General features: G+C 50.2%; 8 pseudogenes; all 8 read left to right on the top strand.

Moving 5' to 3' along the window:
• The first annotated feature begins 2505 nt into the window (after nt 1-2505).
• On the top strand, nt 2506-2625 carry LOC130319986 (5S ribosomal RNA; annotated as a pseudogene).
• A 1859-nt stretch (nt 2626-4484) lies between these two features.
• Nucleotides 4485-4604, top strand: LOC130352837 (5S ribosomal RNA; annotated as a pseudogene).
• A 290-nt stretch (nt 4605-4894) lies between these two features.
• LOC130352735 (5S ribosomal RNA) lies at nt 4895-5014 on the top strand (annotated as a pseudogene).
• A 1681-nt stretch (nt 5015-6695) lies between these two features.
• LOC130352238 (5S ribosomal RNA) lies at nt 6696-6815 on the top strand (annotated as a pseudogene).
• A 2068-nt stretch (nt 6816-8883) lies between these two features.
• Nucleotides 8884-9003, top strand: LOC130332588 (5S ribosomal RNA; annotated as a pseudogene).
• Nucleotides 9004-10278: 1275 nt separating this feature from the next.
• LOC130327361 (5S ribosomal RNA) lies at nt 10279-10398 on the top strand (annotated as a pseudogene).
• A 1097-nt stretch (nt 10399-11495) lies between these two features.
• LOC130352348 (5S ribosomal RNA) lies at nt 11496-11615 on the top strand (annotated as a pseudogene).
• A 2071-nt stretch (nt 11616-13686) lies between these two features.
• Nucleotides 13687-13806, top strand: LOC130330560 (5S ribosomal RNA; annotated as a pseudogene).
• Nucleotides 13807-13987: the final 181 nt, after the last annotated feature.

Raw genomic sequence — 13987 nt, 5'->3', positions numbered from 1 at the left:
TGGGAAACCCGGGTGCAGTTGACATTTTAATCTGTTGCCGCCTTCCGCTCCGATTCGGAAAAGGATTTATTGATGCTTAAATGCACAGTATAAAGGGCGTGAAGCTGTTAACGGCCATCCTAAGCTGAACGCGCCTGCTCTCGTCAGATCGCAGACTGCTACCCAGCTTAGGGCCCGGTAAGTACCAGCATGGGAGACTGGCTGGGAATCCCAGTGTTATTGACGTTTTGCTCTTTAGCCGCCTTCCGCTCCGATTCCGAAAAGGATTTATTGATGCTTAAATCCACAGTATACAGGGTGTTAAGCCGTCTACGGCTATCCTAAGCTGAATGTGTCTGTTCTTGTCAGATCGCAGACTGCTGCCCGGCAAGTACGGGCATGGGAGACTGGCTGGCAATCCAAGGTGCTATTGACATTTTGCTCTGTTGCCGCATTCCTCTCCGATTCCGAAAAGGATTTATTGATGCTTAAATGCACAGTATAAAAAGCATGAAGCTGTCAATGGCCATCCTAAGCTGAACACGCCTGCTCTCGTCAGATCGCAGACTGGTACAGATCTTAGGGCCCGGTAAGTACCGGCATGGGACACTGGCTGGGAATCCCGGCTGCCGTTGACATTTTGCTCTGTTGCCACCTTCCGTTCCGTTTCCAAAAAGGATTTATTGATGCTTAAATGCACAGTATACAAAGTGTGAAGCTGTCAACCGCCATCCTAAGCTGAATGCGCCTGCTCTCGTCAGATCGCAGACTGCTACCCTGCTTAGCGCCCGGTAAGTACCAGCATGGGAGACTGGCTGGGAATCTCAGGTGTTGTTGACATTTTGCTCTGTAGCTCTGTAGACATTTTGCTCCGATTCCGAAAAGGATTTATTGATGCTTAAATTCACAGTATACAGGTTGTGAAGATGTCTATGGCCATCCTAAGCTGAACGCGCCTGCTCTTGTTAGATCGCAGACTGCTACCCAGCTTAGGACCTGGTAAGTACCAGCATGGGAGACTGGCTGGGAATCCCGGGTGCAGTTGACATTTTAATCTGTTGCCGCCTTCCGCTCCGATTCGGAAAAGGATTTATTGATGCTTAAATCCACAATATACAGGGTGTGAAGCTGTCAACAGCCATCCTAAGCCTGAACGTGCCTGCTCTCCTCAGATCGCAGACTGCTGCCCGGCAGTTACCGGCATGGGATACTGGCTTGCAATCCAAGGTGCCATTGACATTTTGCTCTGTTGCCGCCTTCCTCTCCGATTAATAAAAATATTTATTGATGCTTAAATCCACAATATACAAGGCGTGAAGATGTCAACGGCCATCCTAAGCTGAACGCGCCTGCTCTCGTCAGATCGCAGACTGCTACCCAGCTTAGGGCCCATTAAGTACCATCATGGGAGACTGGCTGGGAATCCCGGGTGCAGTTGACATTTTGCTCTGTTGCCGCCTTCCGTTCCGATTCCGAAAAGGATTTATTGATGCTTAAATGCACAGTATAAAAAGCATGAAGCTGTCAATAGCCATCCTAAGCTGAACGCGCCTGCTCTCGTCAGATCGCAGACTGCTACCCAGCTTAGGGCCCGGTAAGTACTGGCATTGGAGACTGGCTGGGAATCCCGGTTGCCGTTGACATTTTGCTCTATTGCTGCCTTCCGCTCCGATTCCGAAAATAATTTATTGATGCTTAAATCCACAGTATACAAGGTGTGAAGCTGTTGACGGCCATCCTAAGCTTAACGCGCCTGCTCTCGTCAAATCGCAGACTGGTACAGATCTTAGGGCCCGGTAAGTACCGGCATGGGACACTGGCTGGGAATCCCGGCTGCCGTTGACATTTTGCTCTGTTGCCGCCTTCCGTTCCGATTCCGAAAAGGATTTATTGATGCTTAAATGCACAGTATACAAAGTGTGAAGCTGTCAACGGCCATCCTAAGCTGAATGCGCCTGCTCTCGGCAGATCGCAGACTGATACCCAGCTTAGGGCCTGGTAAGTACCAGCATGGGAGACTGGCTGGGAATCCCGGGTGCAGTTGACATTTTAATCTGTTGCCGCCTTCCGCTCCGATTCGGAAAAGGATTTATTGATGCTTAAATGCACAGTATAAAGTGCATGAAGCTGTCAACGGCCATCCTAAGCTGAACGCACCTGCTCTCGTCAGACTGCTACCCAGCTTCGTGCCCGGTAAGTACCAGCATGGGAGACTGGCTGGGACTCCCAGGTGTCGTTGACATTTTGCTCTGTTGCCGCCTTACGCTCCGATTCCGAAAAGAATTTATTGATGCTTAAATCCACAGTATACAGGGTGTGAAGATGTCTACGGCCATCCTAAGCTGAATGCGCCTGTTCTCGCCAGATCGCAGACTGCTACCCAGCTTCGGGCCTGGTAAGTACCAGCATGGGAGACTGGCTGGGAATCCCGGGTGCAGTTGACGTTTTAATCTGTTGCCGCCTTCCGCTCCGATTCGGAAAAGGATTTATTGATGCTTAAATGCACAGTATAAAGTGCATGAAGCTGTCAACGGCCATCCTAAGCTGAACGCGCCTGCTCTCGTCAGATCGCAGACTGCTACCCAGCTTAGGGCCCGGTAAGTACCAGCATGGGAGACTGGCTGGGAATCCCAGGTGTTGTTGACATTTTGCTCTGTAGCCGCCTTCCGCTCCGATTCCGAAAAGGATTTATTGATGCATAAATCCACAGTATATAGGGTGTGAAGCCGTCTACGGCTATCCTAAGCTGAATGTGCTTGTTCTTGTCAGATCGCAGACTGCTGCCCGGCAAGTACGGGCATGGGAGACTGGCTGGCAATCCAAGGTGCTATTGACATTTTGCTCTGTTGCCGCCTTCCTCTCCGATTCCGAAAAGGATTTATTGATGCTTAAATGCACAGTATACAAAGTGTGAAGCTGTCAACGGCCATCCTAAGCGGAACGCACCTGCTCTCGTCAGATCGCAGACTGCTACCCAGCTTAGGGCCTGGTAAGTACCAGCATGGGAGACTGGCTGGGAATCCCGGGTGCAGTTGACATTTTAATCTGTTGCTGCCTTCCGCTCCGATTCGGAAAAGGATTTATTGATGCTTAAATCCACAATACACAGGGTGTGAAGCTGTCAACGGCCATCCTAAGCCTGAACATGCCTGCTCTTCTCAGATCGCAGACTGCTGCCCGGAAGTTACCGGCATGGGAGACTGGCTGGCTATCCAAGGTGCCATTGACATTTTGCTTTGTTGCCGCCTTCCTCTCCGATTAATAAAAATATTTATTGATGCTTAAATCCACAATATACAAGGCATGAAGATGTCAACGGCCATCCTAAGCTGAACGCGCCTGCTCTCGTCAGATTGCAGACCGCTACCCAGCTTAGGGCCCAGTAAGTACCGGCATGGGAGACTGGCTGGGAATCCCGGGTGCAGTTGACATTTTGCTCTGTTGTCGCCTTCCGTTCCGATTCCGAAAAGGATTTATTGATGCTTAAATGCACAGTATAAAAATCATGAAACTGTCAATGGCCATCCTAAGCTGAACGCGCCTGCTCTCGTCAGATCGCAGACTGCTACCCAGCTTAGGGCCCGGTAAGTACTGGCATGGGAGACTGGCTGGGAATCCCGGGTGCAGTTGACATTTTAATCTGTTGCCGCCTTCCGTTCCGATTCCGAAAAGGATTTATTGATGCTTAAATGCACAGTATACAAAGTGTGAAGCTGTCAACGGCCATCCTAAGCTGAACGCGCCTGCTCTCGTCAGATTGCAGACTGCTACCCAGCTTAGGGCCCGGTAAGTACCAGAATGGGAGACTGGCTGGGAATCTCAGGTGTTGTTGACATTTTGCTCTGTAGCTCTGTAGACATTTTGCTCCGATTCCGAAAAGGATTTATTGATGCTTAAATCCACAGTATACAGGGTGTGAAGCCGTCTACGGCTATCCTAAGCTGAATGTGCCTGTTCTTGTCAGATCTCAGACTGCTGCCCGGCAAGTACGGGCATGGGAGACTGGCTGGCAATCCAAGGTGCTATTGACATTTTGCTCTGTTGCCGCCTTCCTCTCCAATTAAAAAAAATATTTATTGATGCTTAAATCCACAGTATACAGGGTGTGAAGCCGTCTACGGCTATCCTAAGCTGAATGTGTCTGTTCTTGTCAGATCGCAGACTGCTGCCCGGCAAGTACGGGCATGGGAGACTGGCTGGCAATCCAAGGTGCTATTGACATTTTGCTCTGTTGCCGCATTCCTCTCCGATTCCGAAAAGGATTTATTGATTCTTAAATGCACAGTATAAAAAGCATGAAGCTGTCAATGGCCATCCTAAGCTGAACACTCCTGCTCTCGTCAGATCGCAGACTGGTACAGATCTTAGGGCCCGGTAAGTACCGGCATGGGACACTGGCTGGGAATCCCGGCTGCCGTTGACATTTTGCTCTGTTGCCGCCTTCCGTTCCGATTCCGAAAAGGATTTATTGATGCTTAAATGCACAGTATACAAAGTGTGAAGCTGTCAACCGCCATCCTAAGCTGAACGCGCCTGCTCTCGTCAGATCGCAGACTGCTACCCAGCTTAGGGCCTGGTAAGTACCAGCATGGGAGACTGGCTGGGAATCCCGGGTGCAGTTGACATTTTAATCTGTTGCCGCCTTCCGCTCCGATTCGGAAATGGATTTATTGATGCTTAAATGCACAGTATAAAGGGCATGAAGCTGTCAACGGCCATCCTAAGCTGAACGCGCCTGCTCTCGTCAGATCGCAGACTGCTACCCTGCTTAGGGCCCGGTAAGTACCGGCATGTGAGACTGGCTGGGAATCTCAGGTGTTGTTGACGTTTTGCTCTGTAGCTCTGTAGACATTTTGCTCCGATTCCGAAAAGGATTTATTGATGCTTAAATCCACAGTATACAGGGTGTGAAGATGTCTACGGCCATCCTAAGCTGAATGCGCCTGTTCTCGTCAGATCGCAGACAGCTACCCAGCTTCGGGCCTGGTAAGTACCAGCATGGGAGACTGACTGGGAATCCCGGGTGCAGTTGACATTTTAATCTGTTGCCGCCTTCCGCTCCGATTCGGAAAAGGATTTATTGATGCTTAAATCCACAATATACAGGGTGTGAAGCTGTCAACGGCCATCCTAAGCCTGAACGTGCCTGCTCTCCTCAGATCGCAGACTGCTGCCCGGCAGTTACCGGCATGGGAGACTGGCTGGCAATCCAAGGTGCCATTGACATTTTGCTCTGTTGCCGCCTTCCTCTCCGATTAATAAAAATATTTATTGATGCTTAAATCCACAATATACAAGGCGTGAAGATGTCAACGGCCATCCTAAGCTGAACGCGTCTGCTCTCGTCAGATCGCAGACTGCTATCCAGCTTAGGGCCCATTAAGTACCATCATGGGAGACTGGCTAGCAATCCCGGGTGCAGTTGACATTTTGCTCTGTTGCCGCCTTCCGTTCCGATTCCGAAAAGGATTTATTGATGCTTAAATGCACAGTATAAAAAGCATGAAGCTGTCAATGGCCGTCCTAAGCTGAACGCGCCTCCTCTCGTCAGGTCGCAGACTGCTACCCAGCTTAGGGCCCGGTAAGAACTGGCATGGGAGACTGGCTGGGAATCCCGGGTGCCGTCGACATTTTGCTCTATTGCTGCCTTCCGCTCCGATTCCGAAAATAATTTATTGATGCTTAAATCCACAGTATACAAGGTGTGAAGCTGTCGACGGCCATCCTAAGCTTAACGCGCCTGCTCTTGTCAGATCGCAGACTGGTACAGATCTTAGGGCCCGGTAAGTACCGGCATGGGACACTGGCTGGGAATCCCGGCTGCCGTTGACATTTTGCTCTGTTGCCGCCTTCCGTTTCCGATTCCGAAAAGGATTTATTGATGCTTAAATGCACAGTATAAAGGGCGAAAAGCTGTCAACGGCCATCCTAAGCTGAACGTGCCTGCTCTCGTCAGATCGCAGACTGCTACCCAGCTTAGGGCCCGGTAAGTACCAGCATGGGAGACTGGCTGGGACTCCCAGGTGTCGTTGACATTTTGCTCTGTTGCCGCCTTACGCTCCGATTCCGAAAAGGATTTATTGATGCTTAAATCCACAGTATACAGGGTGTGAAGATGTCTACGGCCATCCTAAGCTGAATGCGCCTGTTCTCGTCAGATTGCAGACTGCTACCCAGCTTCGGGCCTGGTAAGTACCAGCATGGGAGACTGGCTGGGAATCCCGGGTACAGTTGACATTTTGCTCTGTTTCTGCTCCGATTCCGAAAATTATTTATTGATGCTTAAATCCACAGTATACAAAGTGTGAAGCTGTCAACGGCCATCCTAAGCTTAACGCGCCTGCTCTCGTCAGATCGCAGACTGGTACAGATCTTAGGGCCCGGTAAGTACCGGCATGGGACACTGGCTGGGAATCCCGGCTGCCGTTGACATTTTGCTCTGTTGCCGCCTTCCGTTCCGATTCCGAAAAGGATTTATTGATGCTTAAATGCACAGTATACAAAGTGTGAAGCTGTCAACGGGCATCCTAAGCTGAATGCGCCTGCTCTCGTCAGATCGCAGACTGATACCCAGCTTAGGGCCTGGTAAGTACCAGCATGGGAGACTGGCTGGGAATCCCGGGTGCAGTTGACATTTTAATTTGTTGCCGCCTTCCGCTCCGATTCGGAAAAGGATTTATTGATGCTTAAATGCACAGTATAAAGTGCGTGAAGCTGTCAACGGCCATCCTAAGCTGAACGCGCCTGCTCTCGTCAGATCGCAGACTGCTACCCAGCTTAGGGCCCGGTAAGTACTGGCATGGGAGACTGGCTGGGAATCCCGGTTGCCGTTAACATTTTGCTCTATTGCTGCCTTCCGCTCCGATTCCGAAAAGAATTTATTGATGCTTAAATCCACAGTATACAAGGTGTGAAGCTGTCGACGGCCATCCTAAGCTTAACGCGCCTGCTCTCGTCAGATCGCAGACTGGTACAGATCTTAGGGCCCGGTAAGTACCGGCATGGGACACTGGCTGGGAATCCCGGCTTCCGTTGACATTTTGCTCTGTTGCCGCATTCCTTTTCCGATTCTGAAAAGGATTTATTGATGCTTAAATGCACAGTATAAAGGGCGAGAAGCTGTCAACGGCCATCCTAAGCTGAACGTGCCTGCTCTCGTCAGATCGCAGACTGCTACCCAGCTTAGGGCCCGGTAAGTACCAGCATGGGAGACTGGAATCCCAGGTGTCGTTGACATTTTGCTCTGTTGCCGCCTTACGCTCCGATTCCGAAAAGGATTTATTGATGCTTAAATGCACAGTATAATAATAACAAAGCTGTCAATGGCCATCCTAAGCTGAATGCGCCTGTTCTTGTCAGATCGCAGACTGCTGCCCGGCAAGTACGGGCATGGGAGACTGGCTGGCAATCCAAGGTGCTATTGACATTTTGATCTGTTGCCGCCTTCCTCTCCGATTAAAAAAAAAATGTATTGATGCTTAAATCCACAGTATACAAGACGTGAAGATGTCAACAGCCATCCTAAGCTGAAGGCGCCTGCTCTCGTCAGATCGCAGACTGCTACCCAGCTTAGGGCCCGGTAAGTACCAGCATGGGAGACTGGCTGGGAATCCCAGGTGTCGTTGACATTTTGCTCTGTTGCCGCCTTACGCTCCGATTCCGAAAAGGATTTATTGATGCTTAAATCCACAGTATACAGGGTGTGAAGACGTCTACGGCCATCCTAAGCTGAATGCGCCTGTTCTCGTCAGATCGCAGACTGCTACCCAGCTTCGGGCCTGGTAAGTACCAGCATGGGAGACTGGCTGGGAATCCCGGGTGCAGTTGACATTTTGCTCTGTTTCTGCTCCGATTCCGAAAATTATTTATTGATGCTTAAATCCACAGTATACAAAGTGTGAAGCTGTCAACGGTCATCCTAAGCTGAACGCGCCTGCTCTCGTCAGATCACAGACTGCTACCCAGCTTAGGGCCTGGTAAGAACCAGCATGGGAGACTGGCTGTGAATCCCGGGTGCAGTTGACATTTTAATCTGTTGCCGACTTCCGCTCCGATTCGGAAAAGGATTTATTGATGCTTAAATCCACAATATACAGGGTGTGAAGCTGTCAACGGCCATCCTAAGCCTGCACGTGCCTGCTCTCCTCAGATCGCAGACTGCTGCCCGGCAGTTACCGGCATGGGAGACTGGCTGGCAATCCAAGGTGCCAATGACATTTTGCTCTGTTGCCGCCATCCTCTCCGATTAATAAAAATATTTATTGATGCTTAAATCCACAATATACAAGGCGTGGAGATGTCAACGGCCATCCTAAGCTGAACGCGCCTGCTCTCGTCAGATCGCAGACCGCTACCCAGCTTGGGGCCCAGTAAGTACCGGCATCGGAGACTGGCTGGGAATCCCGGATGCAGTTGACATTTTGCTCTGTTGTCGCCTTCCGTTCCGATTCCGAAAAGGATTTATTGATGCTTAAATGCACAGTATAAAAATCATGAAACTGTCAATGGCCATCCTAAGCTGAACGCGCCTGCTCTCGTCAGATCGCAGACTGCTACCCAGCTTAGTGCCCGGTAAGTACTGGCATGGGAGACTGGCTGGGAATCCCGGGTGCCATTGACATTTTGCTCTATTGCTGCCTTCCGCTCCGATTCCGAAAAGAATTTATTGATGCTTAAATGCACAGTATACAAAGTGTGAAGCTGTCAATGGCCATCCTAAGCTGAGTGCGCCTGCTCTCGTCAGATCGCAGACTACTACCCAGCTTAGGGCCTGGTAAGTACCAGCATGGGAGACTGGCTGGGAATCCCGGGTGCAGTTGACATTTTAATCTGTTGCCGCCTTCCGCTCCGATTCGGAAAAGGATTTATTGATGCTTAAATGCACAGTATAAATGGCGTGAAGCTGTTAACGGCCATCCTGAGCTGAACGCGCCTGCTCTCGTCAGATCGCAGACTGTTACCCAGCTTAGGGCCCGGTAAGTACTGGCATGGGAGACTGGCTGGGAATTCCGGTTGCCGTTGACATTTTGCTCTATTGCTGCCTTCCGCTCCGATTCCGAAAATAATTTATTGATGCTTAAATCCACAGTATACAAGGTGTGAAGCTGTCGACGGCCATCCTAAGCTTAACGCGCCTGCTCTCGTCAGATCGCAGACTGGTACAGATCTTAGGGCTCGGTAAGTACCGGCATGGGACACTGGCTGGGAATCCCGGCTGCCGTTGACATTTTGCTCTGTTGCCGCCTTCCGTTCCGATTCCGAAAAGGATTTATTGATGCTTAAATGCACAGTATAAAGGGCGTGAAGCTGTTAACGGCCATCCTAAGCTGAACGCGCCTGCTCTCGTCAGATCGCAGACTGCTACCCAGCTTAGGGCCCGGTAAGTACCAGCATGGGAGACTGGCTGGTAATCTCAGGTGTTGTTGACATTTTGCTCTGTAGCTCTGTAGACATTTTGCTCCGATTCCGAAAAGGATTTATTGATGCTTAAATCCACAATATACAGGGTGTGAAGCCGTCTACGGCTATCCTAAGCTGAATGCGCCTGTTCTTGTCAGATCGCAGACTGCTGCCCGGCAAGTACGGGCATGGGAGACTGGCTGGCAATCCAAGGTGCTATTCACATTTTGATCTGTTGCCGCCTTCCTCTCCGATTAAAAAAAATATTTATTGATGCTTAAATCCACAGTATACAAGGCGTGAAGATGTCAACGGCCATCCTAAGCTGAACGCGCCTGCTCTTGTCAGATCGCAGTCTGCTACCCAGCTTAGGACCCGGTAAGTACTGGCATGGGAGACTGGCTGGGAATCCCGGTTGACATTTTGCTCTATTGCTGCCTTCCGCTCCGATTCCGAAAATAATTTATTGATGCTTAAATCCACAGTATACAAGGTGTGAAGCTGTCGACGGCCATCCTAAGCTTAACGCGCCTGCTCTCGTCAGATCGCAGACTGGTACAGATCTTAGGGCCCGGTAAGTACCGGCATGGGACACTGGCTGGGAATCCCGGCTGCCGTTGACATTTTGCTCTGTTGCCGCCTTCCCTTCCGATTCCGAAAAGGATTTATTGATGCTTAAATGCACAGTATACAAAGTGTGAAGCTGTCAACGGCCATCCTAAGCTGAATGCGCCTGTTCTCGTCAAATCGCAGACTGCTACCCAGCTTCGGGCCTCGTAAGTACCAGCATGGGAGACTGGCTGGGAATCCCGGGTGCAGTTGACATTTTACTCTGTTTCTGCTCCGATTCCGAAAATTATTTATTGATGCTTAAATCCACAGTATACAAAGTGTGAAGCTGTCAACGGCCATCCTAAGCTGAACGCGCCTGCTCTCATCAGATCGCAGACTGCTACCCAGCTTAGGGCCCGGTAAGTACCAGCATGGGAGACTGGCTGGGAATCCCAGGTGTCGTTGACATTTTGCTCTGTTGCCGCCTTACGCTCCGATTCCGAAAAGGATTTATTGATGCTTAAATCCACAGTATACAGGGCGTGAAGCTGTCAACGGCCATCCTAAGCTGAACGCGCCTGCTCTCGTCAGATTGCAGACTGTAACCCAGCTTAGGGCCCGGTAAGTACCAGCATGGGAGACTGGCTGGGAATCTCAGGTGTTGTTGACATTTTGCTCTGTAGCTCTGTAGACATTTTGCTCCGATTCCGAAAAGGATTTATTGATGCTTAAATCCACAGTATACAGGGTGTGAAGCCGTCTACGGCTATCCTAAGCTGAATGCGCCTGTTCTTGTCAGATCGCAGACTGCTGCCCGACAAGTACGGGCATGGGAGACTGGCTGGCAATCCAAGGTGCTATTGACATTTTGCTCTGTTGCCGCCTTCCTCTCCGATTAAAAAAAATATTTACTGATGCTTAAATCCACAGTATACATGGCGTGAACATGTCAACGGCCATCCTAAGCTGAACGTGTGAGATCCTAAGCTGCTCTCGTCAGATCGCAGACTGCTACGCAGCTTAGGGCCCAGTAAGTACCGGCATGGGAGACTGGCTGGGAATCCCGGGTGCAGTTGACATTTTGCTCTGTTGCCGCCTTCCGTTCCTATTCCGAAAAGGATTTATTGATGCTTAAATGCACAGTATAAAAAGCATGAAGCTGTCAATGGCAATCCTAAGCTGAACGCGCCTGCTCTCGTCAGATCGCAGACTGCTACCCAGCTTAGGGCCCGGTAAGTATTGGCATGGGAGACTGGCTGGGAATCCCCGATGCCGTTGACATTTTGCTCTATTGCTGCCTTCCGCTTCGATTCCGAAAATAATTTATTGATGCTTAAATCCACAGTATACAAGGTGTGAAGCTGTCGATGGCCATCCTAAGCTTAACGCGCCTGCTCTCGTCAGATCGCAGACTGGTACAGATCTTAGGGCCCGGTAAGTACCGGCATGGGACACTGGCTGGGAATCCCGGCTGCCGTTGACATTTTGCTCTGTTGCCGCCTTCCGTTCCGATTCCGAAAAGAATTTATTGATGCTTAAATGCACAGTATAAAGGGCGAGAAGCTGTCAACGGCCATCCTAAGCTGAACGCGCCTGCTCTCGTCAGATTGCAGACTGCTACCCAGCTTAGGGCCCGGTAAGTACCAGCATGGGAGACTGGCTGGGAATCCCAGGTGTCGTTGACATTTTGTTCTGTTGCCGCCTTCCGCTCCGATTCCGAAAAGGATTTATTGATGCTTAAATCCACAGTATACAGGGTGTGAATATGTCTACGGCCATCCTAAGCTGAATGCGCCTGTTCTCGTCAGATCGCAGACTGCTACCCAGCTTCAGGCCTGGTAAGTACCAGCATGGGAGACTGGCTGGGAATCCCGGGTGCAGTTGACATTTTGCTCTGTTTCTGCTCCGATTCCGAAAATTATTTATTGATGCTTAAATCCACAGTATACAAAGTGTGAAGCTGTCAACGGCCATCCTAAGCTGAACGCGCCTGCTCTTGTCAGATCGCAGACTGCTACCCAGCTTAGGGCCCGGTAAGTACCAGCATGGGAGACTGGCTGGGAATCCCAGGTGTTGTTGACATTTTGCTCTGTAGCCGCCTTCCGCTTCGATTCCGAAAAGGATTTATTGATGCTTAAATCCACAGTATACAGGGTGTGAAGCCGTCTACGGATATCCTAAGCTGAATGTGCCTGTTCTTGTCAGATCGCAGACTGCTGCCCGGCAAGTACGGGCATGGGAGACTGGCTGGCAATCCAAGGTGCTATTGATATTTTGATCTGTTGCCGCCTTCCTCTCCGATTAAAAAAAATATTTATTGATGCTTAAATCCACAGTATAAAAAGCATGAAGCTGTCAATGGCCATCCTAAGCTGAACACGCCTGCTCTCGTCAGATCGCAGACTGGTACAGATCTTAGGGCCCGGTAAGTACCGGCATGGGACACTGGCTGGGAATCCCGGCTGCCGTTGACATTTTGCTCTGTTGCCGCCTTCCGTTCCGATTCCGAAAAGGATTTATTGATGCTTAAATGCACAGTATACAAAGTGTGAAGCTGTCAACCGCCATCCTAAGCTGAACGCGTCTGCTCTCATCAGATCGCAGACTGCTACCCTGCTTAGGGCCCGGTAAGTACCAGCATGGGAGACTGGCTGGGAATCTCAGGTGTTGTTGACATTTTGCTCTGTAGCTCTGTAGACATTTTGCTCTGATTCCGAAAAGGATTTATTGATGCTTAAATCCACAGTGTACAGGTTGTGAAGATGTCTACGGCCATCCTAAGCTGAATGCGCCTGTTCTCGTCAGATCGCAGACTGCTACCCAGCTTCGGGCCTGGTAAGTACCAGCATGGGAGACTGACTGGGAATCCCGGGTGCAGTTGACATTTTGCTCTGTTTCTGCTCCGATTCCGAATTTTTTTTATTGATGCTTAAATCCACAGTATACAAAGTGTGAAGCTGTCAACGGCCATCCTAAGCTGAGCGCGCCTGCTCTTGTTAGATCGCAGACTGCTACCCAGTTTAGGGCCTGGTAAGTACCAGCATGGGAGACTGGCTGGGAATCCCGGTTGCAGTTGACATTTTAATCTGTTGCCGCCTTCCGCTCCGATTCGGAAAATGATTTATTGATGCTTAAATCCACAGTATACAGGGTGTGAAGCTGTCAACGGCCATCCTAAGCCTGAACGTGCCTGCTCTCCTCAGATCGCAGACTGCTGCCCGGCAGTTACCGGCATGGGAGACTGGCTGGCAATCCAAGGTGCCAATGACATTTTGCTCTGTTGCCGCCTTCCTCTCCGATTAATAAAAATATTTATTGATGCTTAAATCCACAATATACAAGGCGTGAAGATGTCAACGGCCATCCTAAGCTGAACGCGCCTGCTCTCGTCAGATCGCAGACTGCTACCCAGCTTAGGGCCCATTAAGTACCATCATGGGAGACTGGCTGGGAATCCCGGGTGCAGTTGACATTTTGCTCTGTTGCCGCCTTCCGTTCCGATTCCGAAAAGGATTTATTGATGCTTAAATGCACAGTATAAAAAGCAACAAGCTGTCAATGGCCATCCTAAGCTAAATGCGCCTGCTCTCGTCAGATCGCAGACTGCTACCCAGCTTAGGGCCCGGTAAGTACTGGCATGGGAGACTGGCTGGGAATCCCGGTTGCCGTTGCCATTTTGCTCTATTGCTGCCTTCCGCTCCGATTCCGAAAAGAATTTATTGATGCTTAAATCCACAGTATACAAGGTGTGAAGCTGTCGACGGCCATCCTAAGCTGAACGCGCCTGCTCTCGTCAGATCGCAGACTGCTACCCAGCTTAGGGCCCGGTAAGTACCAGCATGGGAGACTGGCTGGGAATCCCAGGTGTTGTTGACATTTTGCTCTGTAGCCGCCTTCCGCTTCGATTCCGAAAAGGATTTATTGATGCTTAAATCCACAGTATCCACAGTATACAGGGTGTGAAGCCGTCTACGGCTATCCTAAGCTGAATGTGCCTGTTTTTGTCAGATCGCAGACTGCTGCCCGGCAAGTACGGGCATGGGAGACTGGCTGGCAA

The sequence above is a fragment of the Hyla sarda genome, chromosome 1 (assembly GCF_029499605.1).
Source record: "Hyla sarda isolate aHylSar1 chromosome 1, aHylSar1.hap1, whole genome shotgun sequence".
Lineage (NCBI taxonomy): Eukaryota > Metazoa > Chordata > Amphibia > Anura > Hylidae > Hyla > Hyla sarda.
Note: the sequence above shows the minus strand (reverse complement) of the source record. Positions and strands in the feature narration are given on the sequence as shown.